Source organism: Vanessa cardui, chromosome 27 (assembly GCF_905220365.1).
Source record: "Vanessa cardui chromosome 27, ilVanCard2.1, whole genome shotgun sequence".
In the NCBI taxonomy this organism is placed as follows: domain Eukaryota; kingdom Metazoa; phylum Arthropoda; class Insecta; order Lepidoptera; family Nymphalidae; genus Vanessa; species Vanessa cardui.
The window spans coordinates 8,195,089-8,205,088 of NC_061149.1; the positions used below are offsets into that span (position 1 = coordinate 8,195,089).

Here is a 10,000-nt window from a genome sequence, read left to right on the forward strand (position 1 = left end):
CGTCGAATGACGATGAATCTCTCCGTTCGTTCATTCGAGTTTCGCAGGTTTACCCCTGAACGGTTTCACGTACTCTTGAACTCTCTCTTCAAAGTTCTTTTCACTTTCCCTCACGGTACTTGTTCGCTATCGGTCTCGCGGTAATATTTAGCCTTAGATGGAGTTTACCACCCACTTAGGGCTGCACTCTCAAGCAACCCGACTCTGAGGAGAGTACCTCTCGCCGTCTCGCTCCGTCGCTACGGGCCTGGCACCTCTACGGGAAAACGGCCCCGTTCAAGACGAACTTGGACAGGAGCGGCGACGACGAGAAAGCGATACCTCCCGAACACCACATCTCCCGCGATCGTTACAACCGCGGGATTCAGTGCTGGGCTATTTCCTGTTCGCTCGCCGCTACTAAGGAAATCCTGGTTAGTTTCTTTTCCTCCGCTTACTAATATGCTTAAATTCGGCGGGTGATCCTCCCTGATCTGAGGCCAACGATAAAAAAAAAACGAGGCAGACGCGATATCCGTCAACGCGACGGCGCCGCATTCGTCGAGACGAGATCAGAAGAATCATCATCATCAGTCGTTCCGACGTCGGCGTCGACGCGCTCTTCGGACGTCGAGTCCGCCTACTTGTTATGTATATAATACATAATTGATTATCATGTACATATCATAATAATACGAACGTTTCGATGTCATCACGTAAACGCATATGTATCGCATATAATACACGTTCGTTTCGTATACGTATCAACGATCGCGGAGCTTTTGTTATCGAAATTTTGACGTCGGATAAATGAAAGGACGTACACACTCGATATATCGAGACGAATATGATATCACCTAATCTCCGATAACCCTTTTTGATCGATGACTTTGAAGAAACGATCGAAAGGTCGGAGATGGGCGCTATCTCTCGTCAACGAAGACGAGCGACGAGCTCTCAGTCTCTCTGACGTCGCAAAAACGAAACTCCGTGACGTAGACGTACACACGAACGTATATATATTTACATATATATACACACGCATATTACGTAAACATACATACACATCGTATTTTATAATATTTGAACGGACCGAGAACGAATGAATTTGCATTATATTATTATTGTGATAATAATAAAAATAACGCATTATTACATCGAACGCGGATACCGTCATATGTTCGGTAAAACGTCGATATCATCATACGACTACGACGACGACACGACATTAAACATTGAACAGTGTGGTTTATATTTTTATACAGCCGGCCCTCAGACAGGAGTGGTCCTGGATGTTTCTCCACGGACCGCAATGTGCGTTCGAAATGTCGATGTTCAAATGTGTCCTGCAGTTCACACTATGACGCGCAGTTAACTGCGTTCTTCATCGACCCGCGAGCCAAGTGATCCACCGTCCAGGGTAATGGTTTATTTTTCGTTTGTTACTTGTATAATTATATGATTTCTACGATCACTCGTACGATTTTATACGTCGGTGATATTAGTGATTCGAATGGTATATATTTTTATTTTTATTTATTTATCTCTTCTTTTTCAGTGTATAGAGAAAAAAATAAAAAAAAAATATATTAAAAAAAAAAAAATAAAAAAAAAGAAATACATTTTATATGAAGATGACGATGTGTTAAATCAATAACACGACGTACTTTCCTCGCAACCGACATTCTGAAATATATCGAATAAGACGCGTTACACGACTCTCGCGACACAACACGTACACACAACAAGAGTGATCATAAAAATCATCGAGTTGTTGTCGTTGTTGTTGTAGTTTAGAAAATCGCGTCCTCGCATCGAAAAACGACAATCTCGAACGTCTGATCGCTTGTTTTTAAATAATAATAATCCCGTTTCTATTCAGTGAAGACGAACGTACGAACGAACGAACACAGAAACACATCACCACGTTACTTTACGTTACGTATACTACTTACACACGTATATCGTATCTCACGCGTACGTCGAGGACTCGATAACGTAGTTGTAGTAGTAGTAGTAGTAGTAGTTTCGTAGGTGCGTGCGTGTGCGCGTACGTGCGTATCGACGACGACGCTGATTGACGTTCTTATTATTATTATTTTTTTTTTTGTTATTTGATATTATCGTTCATCATCGCACTCGATCTACATAGAGAAAGAGATTGATAACGTTAACGTTAATGATCCTTCCGCAGGTTCCCCTACGGAAACCTTGTTACGACTTTTACTTCCTCTAAATGATCAAGTTTGGTCAACTTCCCAGCAACGCCGACGGCCGTGAAGCCACCGCGTGTCGGTCCGAAGACCTCACTAAATCATTCAATCGGTAGTAGCGACGGGCGGTGAGTACAAAGGGCAGGGACGTAATCAACGCGAGCTTATGACTCGCGCTTACTAGGAATTCCTCGTTTATGGGGGATAATTGCAAACCCCAATCCCCAGCACGAAGGAGTTTCAACGGGTTGCCCGGGCCTCTCGGCCAGGGAGAACATGCTGATTCCTTCAGTGTAGCGCGCGTGCGGCCCAGGACATCTAAGGGCATCACAGACCTGTTATTGCTCAATCTCGTGCGGCTCGAAGCCGCCGGTCCCTCTAAGAAGAATTTTAATACGCCGCCAGTGAGTTGCTCGACCGAAATCGAGCACACCTAAATGACGACGCCTATTTAGCAGGCTAGAGTCTCGTTCGTTACCGGAATTAACCAGACAAATCGCTCCACCAACTAAGAACGGCCATGCACCACCACCCACCGAATCAAGAAAGAGCTATTAATCTGTCAATCCTTCCGGTGTCCGGGCCTGGTGAGATTTCCCGTGTTGAGTCAAATTAAGCCGCAGGCTCCACTCCTGGTGGTGCCCTTCCGTCAATTCCTTTAAGTTTCAGCTTTGCAACCATACTCCCCCCGGAGTCCAAAATCTTTGGTTTCCCGGAAGCTGCCCGCCGAGCCATTGTAGTAACGTCGGCGGATCGCTAGATGACATATTTACGGTTAGAACTAGGGCGGTATCTAATCGCCTTCGAACCTCTAACTTTCGTTCTTGATTGATGAAAACACCTTTGGCAAATGCTTTCGCTGATGTTCGTCTTGCGACGATCCAAGAATTTCACCTCTAACGTCGCAATACGAATGCCCCCAGTTATCCCTATTAATCATTACCTCGGAGTTCTGAAAACCAACAAAATAGAACCGAGATCATATTCTATTATTCCATGCACGAAATATTCAAGCGGCATTTTGAGCCCGCTTTGAGCACTCTAATTTGTTCAAAGTAAAATTGTCGGCCCATCTCGACACTCACTGAAGAGCACCGCGATAGGATTTTGATATTGAACCGGCGTTTTACCGCCGGCTCACCGACGATATGCTCCGCAGACGTGTCAGTATCACCGCGGATGCGGTGCACCGACAGCGCGGCGCACAAATGCAACTACGAGCTTTTTAACCGCAACAATTTTAGTATACGCTATTGGAGCTGGAATTACCGCGGCTGCTGGCACCAGACTTGCCCTCCAATTGTTCCTCGTTAAAATATTTAAAGTGTACTCATTCCGATTACGAGGCCTCGAAAGAGTCCCGTATCGTTATTTTTCGTCACTACCTCCCCGTGCCGGGAGTGGGTAATTTGCGCGCCTGCTGCCTTCCTTGGATGTGGTAGCCGTTTCTCAGGCTCCCTCTCCGGAATCGAACCCTGATTCCCCGTTACCCGTGACAACCATGGTAGTCGCAGAAACTACCATCGAAAGTTGATAAGGCAGACATTTGAAAGATGCGTCGCCGGTACTGGACCATGCGATCGGCAAAAGTTATCCAGATTCATCAAAATTAACGACTTCGGACGAGACGCCCTCCGTCGATTGGTTTTGATCTAATAAAAGCACTCATCCCATCACTGGTCAGAGTTCTGATTGCATGTATTAGCTCTAGAATTACCACAGTTATCCAAGTAACTGAGTAAGATCTAAGGAACCAAAACTGATATATTGAGCCATTCGCGGTATCGCCTTAATACGGCTTGCACTGAGACATGCATGGCTTAATCTTTGAGACAAGCATATAACTACTGGCAGGATCAACCAGGGAGCTAACTGATATACGAGAGACTCGTTCGAGTCGTCAAAATATCTTTCTCCTCTCTCGATTTCATATTTCACATACATACGTAAGATTCAATATGAAACGAGCGTCTCACCGTATAGTCGATCGCGTTAGACGCGATCGATTTAAACGGTTGACTTTTTATATTTCAATGAGACACACGAACGGCGTTCGTCGTCGTCACAGAATGACACATAAAGGTCACGAATTCGAAAGTTCTGAACGAGATCGATTTAATTTTAATAACACTTCGCACACGACGTGTACGTATTTATTGTTCAACGATTATTATCGTAAAACATTGGGATCGACGCCCGGTGTTTGAGTGATCGTACCGATACTCGGTTTATGTATTTTATGTAAATGATAATTGATATAAAAGAGTTTTAGAAACGACCGTTCACATATAAAATATATGTATGTACGAATACACTGAATCTTTTAAGAACTCCGTCTTTAACGTTACACTCGTATCGCGCGTCACGACGACGTCGCATATCGACTACGATAAATCAACAAATTATATTATGAGGATATAATCGTAGCGATAGCGACGACGAAGACGACGACGACGACGAAGAGGGTACGCATGAGGCAGAGAGATTTACGTGCGTCCGTCGGTCGGCACAGTTTTACAGAACGAAAACAAATATAATATTATCATTTAACCACCGTGTGTTTATTGTGTATTGCAGTGTTTCCGCGACGATCGCGACGATATTCAAGTAGTAAACTACCAAGAGTAAGAGACTACGAGAAACACATCGCGTCGTCGTTTTACGCAAGATACACTCGACAAACAAATGGATAAGACATATAATACGTTTTCGTCATACGAGAGTATTGAACGGTCACTTCGCGTCTCACGAACACAATTCGGTTTGTTCGACGTTCGAACCATCACTACTCCTTATATATGCCTGGCGACGAAGATGACATTCGGCGCGTTCGAACGGAATGTGATTTTTTTTTTTTTTCTATCTCATATCCCCAATAGACTCGCTGATGCAACAACATTCCCCCCTAAAATAACCCCCGAACCCCCCCCCCCCCTCTCCCAACACCACTCCCTCCCTAAATCCTTTCCCTTCCAAACTAACCAAAGTACAACCTATACTGGACCGAGGGAACGATTTTTTGCCTATCTCAATATGATAAAATTCAAAAAACAAATAAAAGAAAAAAAAAACAACAACAACAACAACAACAACAAAAACAACAACAAAGACGACGACGAACGAACAAGAAAAACGAGTTTTTCGAGACACGTTCGAGGATTTCACAAAGTGTGTCGATATGAAAGACTATTCGTTTGAACGTTCGTGTATTGTATTATAGAGACTACGTAATATACGTACATTCGTTCATTTCACCCGTATATCGTTTTAAAAATTATAATAATAGATATTATTAATTACTATACTAGTCGTATAATATACGATACGTATGTAATAAATAACATTATTATTATATACTACTCTATTCGTATATGTACATGATGATAAAATACGAAAGTTCGTGTATCGATAGAGTACTGTAGTGACATATGTAGAGTTTAGTTATTGATTCGTATTAATTTATCGAAAATGACGTTATAAGAAGATACGTAAAATAATATATAAAAAGAATAAACATTAAACGAAAATGATTTACTAAATCAGGGACTCTAACGATTTCGGAGTGTTCGACGAAAACTTGGAACGTTCGTGTATTGAAAAAATCTAAATCTCTCGAGGACAACCTATCATCCTCCTTCTACTTCTCCTACTCGAACTCTACGAGTTCGAGTATATTATGATTATATTGATTTATCGGAAATTTCTTAAAATTCAATATTCGTGTTATATTTATAGAGTAGTATTAGAGTTCTAAAATATACCGGTAACGCATACCGCATATCTTTCGAACGCTACTACTACCTACTCTACACTACTCTAAAACGCTACTACGACAATTCTATCATCAGTAATCGTAGAAAACAAATCTTTTCTTAATTATAATAATAATAATAATAATAATAATATCGCTCGGTATGCTTATTTCGTTTATTCGTATAAATTATACATAAAACAACAACAAACAGAGACACACACGAATATATATTATTAATATATATAATTCAGACGACGATAGAGTGTCGTTGTTCGTTTCGCGTATATAGAGTAAATGTTTGTTGTATAGATAGATACGTCCTCGGACGAATCACCTGGCGTAGGGCTGAGTCTCAACAGATCGCAGCACGACGCTGCTCTACCGAGCACAACACCCCGCCAGGAACGTAAGTCGTCTACAGACTATTCCGAGCCCCGACATCGAACTGAGGTATATTCGAAACTTCGGCGCCGTGATGCACGTGTTAAGACCGCTCGCATCGATCGCCGCGTTCCAAATGGGCTTCGACGTCGCACCTTACGAATAAAGCGCGACTAGTAAAGTCACATCGTTTAGAGCCTCCCGACTCTCGGGGCTCCACAGTGAGCATATCCTTGCCGGATTCGGCTAGGCTGGCTTCGGCCTTAGAGGCGTTCAGGCATAATCCCGCGGATGGTAGCTTCGCACCACCGGCCGCTCGGCCGAGTGCATGAACCAAATGTCCGAAACTGCGGTTCCTCTCGTACTGAGCAGTATTACTATCGCAACGACGAGCCATCAGTAGGGTAAAACTAACCTGTCTCACGACGGTCTAAACCCAGCTCACGTTCCCTTTTGATGGGTGAACAATCCAACGCTTGGCGAATTTTGCTTCGCAATGATAGGAAGAGCCACACAAGAGTTGTGTCAGCCACGGTGCCCTTGCCCCAACAATCAAAAGAAAGAAGCGATACGAGCCCCTTGATTGATCCAGTATATTAATGTGTAAAAGGTAATTTGTAAAAAACATATTTGTTAAAGTATTCTCGTATTGTTTTTTGATAGATATACTGTAGGGTTTTATTGGCTGACACCGACTCCAAATATAACAATAATTATAACTACATGATATAATCGTTAATCGACTTTTAAGTAGTCTAATATTTTTCATTTCATTTAACTTAGGAAGACTCTAAAAAATATGTTGAATACGCAGTTATTTTTATTACTTTTTCGTGCATATTCATTTGTTTTAAAATAGTGTTTTGTTTGAAGTCGGTTTTTCTTTTTGTTAAAATTTTTATTTATTTTTTGATTTTAAGTGAAGTTGATGTTGACTAACTAATTTTTTTAATATGGATAGATTAAGCGTTCCGTTTATATGAGTCAGAAACTACTTCGAGGACAATTTCAAAGGAAACTTGCGAATAAAGCAAAAATAGACTTTCGAAAATGCGGATTTAATACGTCACGCGGCGTAAACTACAAGGATCCCTCGAAAGAGCTGTAATCGAACTCAGCAAAAAAACTTTGAAAAAGACCAACTATATTTCGTACATCATATGACATCACATCACATACACAAAATTTGATTAAAGATAGTAAGAAATTCTGCCCCATATCGCACCCTAACTGCGAGCGGTATAGGAGTTCCATCACTACATAGTATAAAACAAAGTCGCTTTCTCTGTCCCTATATCTTTAAATCTACGCAACGGATTTTGATGCGGTTTTTTTTAAAAGATAGTGTGATTCAAGGGGAATGTTTGTGTATATAATACATGAACAATATAGTAAGGAAACACTGATAATTTTAGAAGTTTGCGATGTGATGTCGTCAATAAACAAATTCTGTAGTATATTTAGTATCAGTATTGCACCCGTGCGAAGCCGGGGTGGGTAGCTAGTTGATTATAATATTCGACTATGATAATTACATAAACATAACCACATTACGGAAGGTGACTCAAATATCCAAATAACCTATAAATAAAAGATTCGATTGAGTATCGCTAACGTGCTCCTCAGAATTGTTCCGTTCCCTTCCGTTCCGTTACTTTGTCATGAATCCTGTGCTCAGAACCTTACCAAACTTTCACCAAATTACCCTTGAAGTATATATTTTATAATAAAAAAAGAATTATCAAAATTGGTTAACGTGGTTTTCAGTTATTCACCTATTTGTCGCGCATTTACATAATGCAAATTTAAGACTTATGTCGTTTTCACATGGATATCATCATCGGAAAAAAAAATAAAAAAAATGGGACCCCACGGGAAGCACTACCTTTCAAACAAAAAAAAAATTATCAAAATCGGTCCACCCAGTAAAAAGTTATAAGGTAACAAACATTAAAAAAAAAAAAAAAAAAATACAGACGAATTGATAACCTCCTCCTTTTTTAAGTCGGTTGAAAAAGGACTATTTGAATATTACAAACAGACACTCCAATTTTATTATGTGTATAGATGTAACTGAACTTGTGGTCAGTTCTGCTAGCTAGCGCAAAAATAAGATAGCAGGCAGTCGAGCCGAGCGTACGTAGGTATCGAATACTATGCCTACTAAACTATTAATATTATAAACATACACTGTGTGTCTGTTTGTCGCCCTTTCACAAACAATTCTGAACCGAATTTGATGAAATTTCGTATGAAGCAAACTTGAACTCCAAGAAAAATAGATACTGTTTTTTGCAATGCTCATACTAAATGGTTTAAATATATCTATAGCTAAAGAATTTGTTCATTTACGACATTACATTAGACAGTTCTAAAATTATCAGTGTTTGTTGACTATTCTGTTCATGTATTATATACAAAAACCTTCCTCTCGATAAACTATTTATTAAAAAAAACCACATAAAAATCTGTCGCTTAATTTTCAAGATCTAAGCATATATAGGGGCAGATGACGGTAAGGCACTTTGTTTGACACTATGGAATGACTATAAATGACCGTGTTTCCTATTTAAAACAAAATTATCTTTAATTATAACAAATTATCACAGATTATACGTACCGTTTCATTGCTATCACCTTTCTTATTCTTGTATGTATTTCTAGACCTTAATGAAATTTCATTCGAATCTTCATTGATAAATTCGGGTTCTGTAACACCGAGGATGCAGTCTCCGTCGTCTGACTGGAAATATTAATTATCTATTAAGTAGATGAGCAAAGACATCTTGTAATTGATATTGGTAGCTAATCTATAGCGTATCCCCATGGAAGTACGAAAGCAGACAAATCTTGAATTTAAGCAAGTCATGCAATTAAAAATAATTCAACAACAAACAAACAACAACAACGGCCTGTAAATTCCCACTGCTGGGCTAAAGGCCTCCTCTCCCTTTGAGGAGAAGGTTTGGAACATATTCCACCACGCTGTTCCAATGCGGGCTGGTGGAATACACATGTGGCAGAATTTCTATGAAATTTGTCACATGCCGGTTTCCTCACAATGTTTTCCTTCACCGCAGAGCACGAGATGAATTATAAAAAAAAAATTAAGCACATGAAACAGCGGTGCTTACCTCGGTTTCAACCCGAAATCATTAGTTAAGATGCATGAGTTCTAACCACTGGGCCATCTGGCATACGCTATAGATTAGCTACCAATATCAATTACAAGATGTCTTTGCTCATCTACTTAATAGATAATTAATATTTCCAGTCAGACGACGGAGACTGCATCCTCGGTGTTACAGAACCCGAATTTATCAATGAAGATTCGAATGAAATTTCATTAAGGTCTAGAAATACATACAAGAATAAGAAAGGTGATAGCAATGAAACGGTACGTATAATCTGTGATAATTTGTTATAATTAAAGATAATTTTGTTTTAAATAGGAAACACGGTCATTTATAGTCATTCCATAGTGTCAAACAAAGTGCCTTACCGTCATCTGCCCCTATATATGCTTAGATCTTGAAAATTAAGCGACAGATTTTTATGTGGTTTTTTTTAATAAATAGTTTATCGAGAGGAAGGTTTTTGTATATAATACATGAACAGAATAGTCAACAAACACTGATAATTTTAGAACTGTCTAATGTAATGTCGTAAATGA

General features: G+C 39.9%; 3 non-coding genes across 3 annotated transcripts in view; all 3 read right to left on the reverse strand.

The window, feature by feature from the left end:
* The window catches only part of LOC124541285, a 3,978-nt gene extending 3,496 nt beyond the window's left edge, over nt 1-482 (reverse strand). Inside the window, exon 1 of the ribosomal RNA XR_006967202.1 lies at nt 1-482. This exon is cut by the window's left edge and continues 3,496 nt beyond it. This is a non-coding gene — a ribosomal RNA (large subunit ribosomal RNA).
* Nucleotides 483-1,245: 763 nt separating this feature from the next.
* LOC124541300 lies at nt 1,246-1,402 on the reverse strand. Its single transcript, XR_006967214.1, has one exon. It is a non-coding gene; the product is annotated as a 5.8S ribosomal RNA (ribosomal RNA).
* Nucleotides 1,403-2,156: 754 nt separating this feature from the next.
* On the reverse strand, nt 2,157-4,059 carry LOC124541327. Its single transcript, XR_006967237.1, has one exon. It is a non-coding gene; the product is annotated as a small subunit ribosomal RNA (ribosomal RNA).
* Between the last annotated feature and the right edge of the window lie 5,941 nt (nt 4,060-10,000).